Source organism: Anomaloglossus baeobatrachus, chromosome 8 (assembly GCF_048569485.1).
Source record: "Anomaloglossus baeobatrachus isolate aAnoBae1 chromosome 8, aAnoBae1.hap1, whole genome shotgun sequence".
Taxonomy (NCBI): Eukaryota; Metazoa; Chordata; class Amphibia; order Anura; family Aromobatidae; genus Anomaloglossus; species Anomaloglossus baeobatrachus.
The window spans coordinates 161,282,738-161,288,737 of NC_134360.1; the positions used below are offsets into that span (position 1 = coordinate 161,282,738).

Here is a 6,000-nt window from a genome sequence, read left to right on the forward strand (position 1 = left end):
TATCTCCAAATCTTACAGGAGACATTGCCATGTGTGCGTTCATACTGTTTCATTATAAAAATAACACATTAGTTTTTCTTGAGAATTTGTAATATCAAGTAAGAGACAGACATTGATGTGAAGGTAATGTGCAATTACTGACATCGATGGTGTACATTCCTATACATTTACATCAAACCTGTGTTTTTGACTCTTTCATCCTTTGCTCCCTTTAAGAATGCATGTTTTCTGGGCTCTGTTCACTTTAATCTCAGAAACCGCACTCCGCAACACTCCATTAATTTTCAGCCAAGTTTTAATGCGGTTTCAACAGAGAAATTAGGAAGGAATCAGGCATTTATATTGAAACTTGCCTGATCCTTATGGAGGTCTCTATGAACAGTTGATGGTTGACAATCGAATTTCATCTAATATAGGTGGAATCCATAAGAGGAGTGAGACTAGACTATAGAATTCTCGGATGTTGTGATACCTTTTTGGATAATGCTTACTTCGAAGTGGAGAGGAATTTTATTTCATTTTAGACTTGGTTCACACAATCATATTTTCTCCATCCGAGAATAATAGTTCGATTATGCTAATCAGACTCTGACCCGGGTTTGAGCAGATTTTGATCAACATGGGATCCATGTTTCTCAGTTGTGGAGAAGGATTAAAAACAAAAAATAGTTTCTTCATTCTGTCAGCCCGTGAAATTTGGGTTGGATTTTTTTCACTTACCCGTAGACTTGATTAGCTAAATGTCATCCGATTCTGGCAAATTTTGTATGCAGCAATTTTTGTCCTCAGACCACTCTGTATGAGGAAATATTTGGACATGTGCACTGCCTCGTTGAATAACATTGGTCCAAGTTCAATCCGCTATTTTGTTGGCTAGCACTTGGACCAAAAATATGGTCATCAACATGAGCTCTAAATATAAGCAAATCACCTTACCAAAATTTTATGACCTTCCTGTGGTTCAATTGTAGAAGGAAAGATTAAACATTCTGGTTCATTCTTTAGTTCCAAAAGTGGAAAATAATTCCAGTTAAAAAGAGAAGACAAACATTCGCAGAGAAAATGTTTGGCAATATTACACTGCTCTGAGTTCTGTTCCCAATTTTTAATGATATACCGTATTTTTCGCTTTATAAGACGCACTTTTGTTCCCCCAAATTTTGGGGGAAAGTAGGGGGTGCGTCTTATAATCCGAATATACGGAGGGGGTGTGTATATATATATATATATATATATATATATACACACACTACAGAGTCCAGGGGAGGTGCGGGCAGCTCTGGAGCTCTGCTGGGGGACTTGTGAAAGCTGGGAGCAGCAGACTTTAATCTCCTGCACCCGCTCATATAATATGCACAGCTGCTGTCCACCACCATGGTGCTGAAAGTGCACCGCGGCGATAGGCTGGGGCAGCAGTGTATATTATATCTGCCTGCCCCTTGATTGCACATGCCCCCTCCCCCGTGTTAGCCATGTCCCCTATGCTGCTGCAAACAGTAAAATAATAAACTTTTTACTCACCTCCTCCAGCGTGTCTGCCAGGCCTCCCTCCTGCTGCTGTGATAAGGCACAAGAGATTTCACTCTGCCGTGCCGATCACATGACCGGCCGAGAACCAGGAAATGCAGGAGGCCGGAGATCAACCCCGAGGAGGGGACACAGACAGGACAATGCTGGAGAAGGTAAGGAAAGTTTATTTTCCTAAAAGCAGCAGCATGGGGCGATATATAACACAGGGAGCTGTGTGCCAGCAATAGTGGGCCATGTGCCGCTACATGGGGCCGTGTGCCGCCACATGGGGCCATGTGCCAGCAATAGTGGGCCGTGTGCCGCCACATGGGGCCGTGTGCCGCCACATGGGGCCGGGTGCCGCCACATGGGGCCGGGTGCCGCCACATGGGGCCATGTGCCAGCAATAGTGGGCTGTGTGCAGCCACATGGGGCCGTGTGCCACCACATGGGGCCATGTGCCAGCAATAGTGGGCTGTGTGCAGCCACATGGGGCCGTGTGCAGCCACATGGGGCCATGTGCCAGCAATAGTGGGCTGTGTGCAGCCACATGGGGCCGTGTGCCGCCACATGGGGCCATGTGCCAGCAATAGTGGGCCGTGTGCAGCCACATGGGGCCGTGTGCCGCCACATGGGGCCGTGTGCCGCCACATGGGGCCGTGTGCCGCCACATGGGGCCGGGTGCCGCCACATGGGGCCATGTGCCAGCAATAGTGGGCTGTGTGCAGCCACATGGGGCCATGTGCCGCCACATGGGGCCATGTGCCAGCAATAGTGGGCTGTGTGCAGCCACATGGGGCCGTGTGCAGCCACATGGGGCCGTGTGCAGCCACATGGGGCCATGTGCCAGCAATAGTGGGCCGTGTGCCGCCACATGGGGCCGTGTGCCGCCACATGGGGCCGTGTGCCGCCACATGGGGCCGGGTGCCGCCACATGGGGCCATGTGCCAGCAATAGTGGGCTGTGTGCAGCCACATGGGGCCGTGTTCCACCACATGGGGCCATGTGCCAGCAATAGTGGGCTGTGTGCAGCCACATGGGGCCGTGTGCAGCCACATGGGGCCATGTGCCAGCAATAGTGGGCTGTGTGCAGCCACATGGGGCCGTGTGCCGCCACATGGGGCCATGTGCCAGCAATAGTGGGCCGTGTGCAGCCACATGGGGCTGTGTGCCGCCACATGGGGCCGTGTGCCGCCACATGGGGCCGTGTGCCGCCACATGGGGCCGTGTGCCGCCACATGGGGCCGTGTGCCGCCACATGGGGCCGGGTGCCGCCACATGGGGCCATGTGCCAGCAATAGTGGGCTGTGTGCAGCCACATGGGGCCATGTGCCGCCACATGGGGCCATGTGCCAGCAATAGTGGGCTGTGTGCAGCCACATGGGGCCGTGTGCAGCCACATGGGGCCGTGTGCCACCACATGGGGCCATGTGCCGCCACATGGGGCCATGTGCCAGCAATAGTGGGCTGTGTGCAGCCACATGGGGCCGTGTGCCACCACATGGGGCCATGTGCCGCCACATGGGGCCATGTGCCAGCAATAGTGGGCTGTGTGCAGCCACATGGGGCCGTGTGCAGCCACATGGGGCCGTGTGCAGCCACATGGGGCCGTGTGCAGCCACATGGGGCCGGGTGCCGCCACATGGGGCCGGGTGCCGCCACATGGGGCCGGGTGCCGCCACATGGGGCCGGGTGCCGCCACATGGGGCCGGGTGCCGCCACATGGGGCCGGGTGCCGCCACATGGGGCCATGTGCCAGCAATAGTGGGCTGTGTGCCGCCACATGGGGCCGTGTGCCGCCACATGGGGCCGTGTGCCGCCACATGGGGCCGGGTGCCGCCACATGGGGCCGGGTGCCGCCACATGGGGCCGGGGGCCGCCACATGGGGCCGGGTGCCGCCACATGGGGCTATGTGCCAGCAATAGTGGGCTGTGTGCAGCCACATGGGGCCGTGTGCCGCCACATGGGGCCATGTGCCAGCAATAGTGGGCCGTGTGCAGCCACATGGGGCCGTGTGCAGCCACATGGGGCCGTGTGCAGCCACATGGGGCCATGTGCCAGCAATAGTGGGCCGTGTGCAGCCACATGAGGCCATGTGCCAGCAATAGTGGGCCATGTGCCGCCACATGGGGCCGTGTGCCGCCACATGGGGCCGTATGCCGCCACATGGGGCCATGTGCCAGCAATAGTGTGCCGTGTGCAGCCACATGGGGCCGTGTGCAGCCACATGGGGCCGTGTGCAGCCACATGGGGCCGTGTGCAGCCACATGGGGCCGTGTGCAGCCACATGGGGCCGTGTGCAGCCACATGGGGCCGTGTGCAGCCACATGGGGCCGTGTGCCGCCACATGGGGCCGGGTGCCGCCACATGGGGCCATGTGCCAGCAATAGTGGGCCGTGTGCAGCCACATGGGGCCATGTGCCGCCACATGGGGCCATGTGCCAGCAATAGTGGGCTGTGTGCAGCCACATGGGGCCGTGTGCAGCCACATGGGGCCGTGTGCCACCACATGGGGCCATGTGCCGCCACATGGGGCCGTGTGCCAGCAATAGTGGGCTGTGTGCAGCCACATGGGGCCGTGTGCCGCCACATGGGGCCGTGTGCCGCCACATGGGGCCGGGTGCCGCCACATGGGGCCATGTGCCAGCAATAGTGGGCTGTGTGCAGCCACATGGGGCCATGTGCCGCCACATGGGGCCATGTGCCAGCAATAGTGGGCTGTGTGCAGCCACATGGGGCCGTGTGCAGCCACATGGGGCCGTGTGCAGCCACATGGGGCCGTGTGCCGCCACATGGGGCCAAGTGCCGCCACATGGGGCCATGTGCCAGCAATAGTGGGCTGTGTGCAGCCACATGGGGCCGTGTGCCACCACATGGGGCCATGTGCCGCCACATGGGGCCATGTGCCAGCAATAGTGGGCTGTGTGCAGCCACATGGGGCCGTGTGCAGCCACATGGGGCCGTGTGCAGCCACATGGGGCCGTGTGCCGCCACATGGGGCCGTGTGCCGCCACATGGGGCCGGGTGCCGCCACATGGGGCCGGGTGCCGCCACATGGGGCCGGGTGCCGCCACATGGGGCCGGGTGCCGCCACATGGGGCCGGGTGCCGCCACATGGGGCCATGTGCCAGCAATAGTGGGCTGTGTGCAGCCACATGGGGCCGTGTGCCGCCACATGGGGCCGTGTGCCGCCACATGGGGCCGGGTGCCGCCACATGGGGCCGGGTGCCGCCACATGGGGCCGGGTGCCGCCACATGGGGCTATGTGCCAGCAATAGTGGGCTGTGTGCAGCCACATGGGGCCGTGTGCCGCCACATGGGGCCATGTGCCAGCAATAGTGGGCCGTGTGCAGCCACATGGGGCCGTGTGCAGCCACATGGGGCCGTGTGCAGCCACATGGGGCCGTGTGCAGCCACATGGGGCCATGTGCCAGCAATAGTGGGCCGTGTGCAGCCACATGAGGCCATGTGCCAGCAATAGTGGGCCATGTGCCGCCACATGGGGCCGTGTGCCGCCACATGGGGCCGTATGCCGCCACATGGGGCCATGTGCCAGCAATAGTGTGCCGTGTGCAGCCACATGGGGCCGTGTGCAGCCACATGGGGCCGTGTGCAGCCACATGGGGCCGTGTGCAGCCACATGGGGCCGTGTGCAGCCACATGGGGCCGTGTGCAGCCACATGGGGCCGTGTGCAGCCACATGGGGCCGTGTGCAGCCACATGGGGCCGTGTGCAGCCACATGGGGCCGTGTGCAGCCACATGGGGCCGTGTGCCGCTCAGTGGGCCGTGTGCCGCCACAGTGGGCCGTGTGCCGCCACAGTGGGCCGTGTGCCAGCCACAGTGGGCTGTGTGCCAGCCATAGAGGATGTGTGCCAGGCATAGGGGACATGTGGCATCACTGGGCCATATCCAGATTCAGAGGGCTAATTTTAGGATGGGGGGGGCTATGAGGGACATATACCCTATATGATTTGTCAGACGGACACTGGCATTATAAGACGGACCCCATTTATTAAAAAATTCTCTATTCCTTCACCAAATTTGGGGGTGCGTCTTATAATCAGGTGCATCTTATAAAGCGAAAAATACGGTAATAAAACGTAAGTGCGCACTCCCCTTTTATTGGGAGACTAAGAAACTGTCTTTGTTATTTACCCTTTTGGTTTAAAAGATATACTCACGTGGTTATAGGAAGCATAACAGGTGAGCCGTTCTACAAAAAAAAAAAGAAGGAAAATAGACAATATATACCATGTTAGAGCAGATGCATGGTTTAGATGGGTGCCTTCTCCATTAGGAGAAATTGATTCTGTTTTTATAAGATTGGGCCGTGTGATGGGTACATACAATTCCCTTCCATTGTAGTGCGGCAGGACTATAAATATCATTTAATCAAGCTCTTTGGTTTGGAAAGCGCTGCCTAGTGTTCAGGAACAATGGGAGCAGGAGTAATTTTTATATGAAAGAGCTTTTCTTCCCAAAGTTTTTG

The 6,000-nt window shown here is 57.8% G+C and overlaps 1 protein-coding gene across 8 annotated transcripts in view; it reads left to right on the forward strand.

Annotated features, from left to right (window-relative positions):
* Positions 1 to 6,000, forward strand: part of DENND1B (DENN domain containing 1B) — a 278,308-nt gene that overhangs the window by 146,694 nt on the left and 125,614 nt on the right. The window lies entirely within an intron of this gene.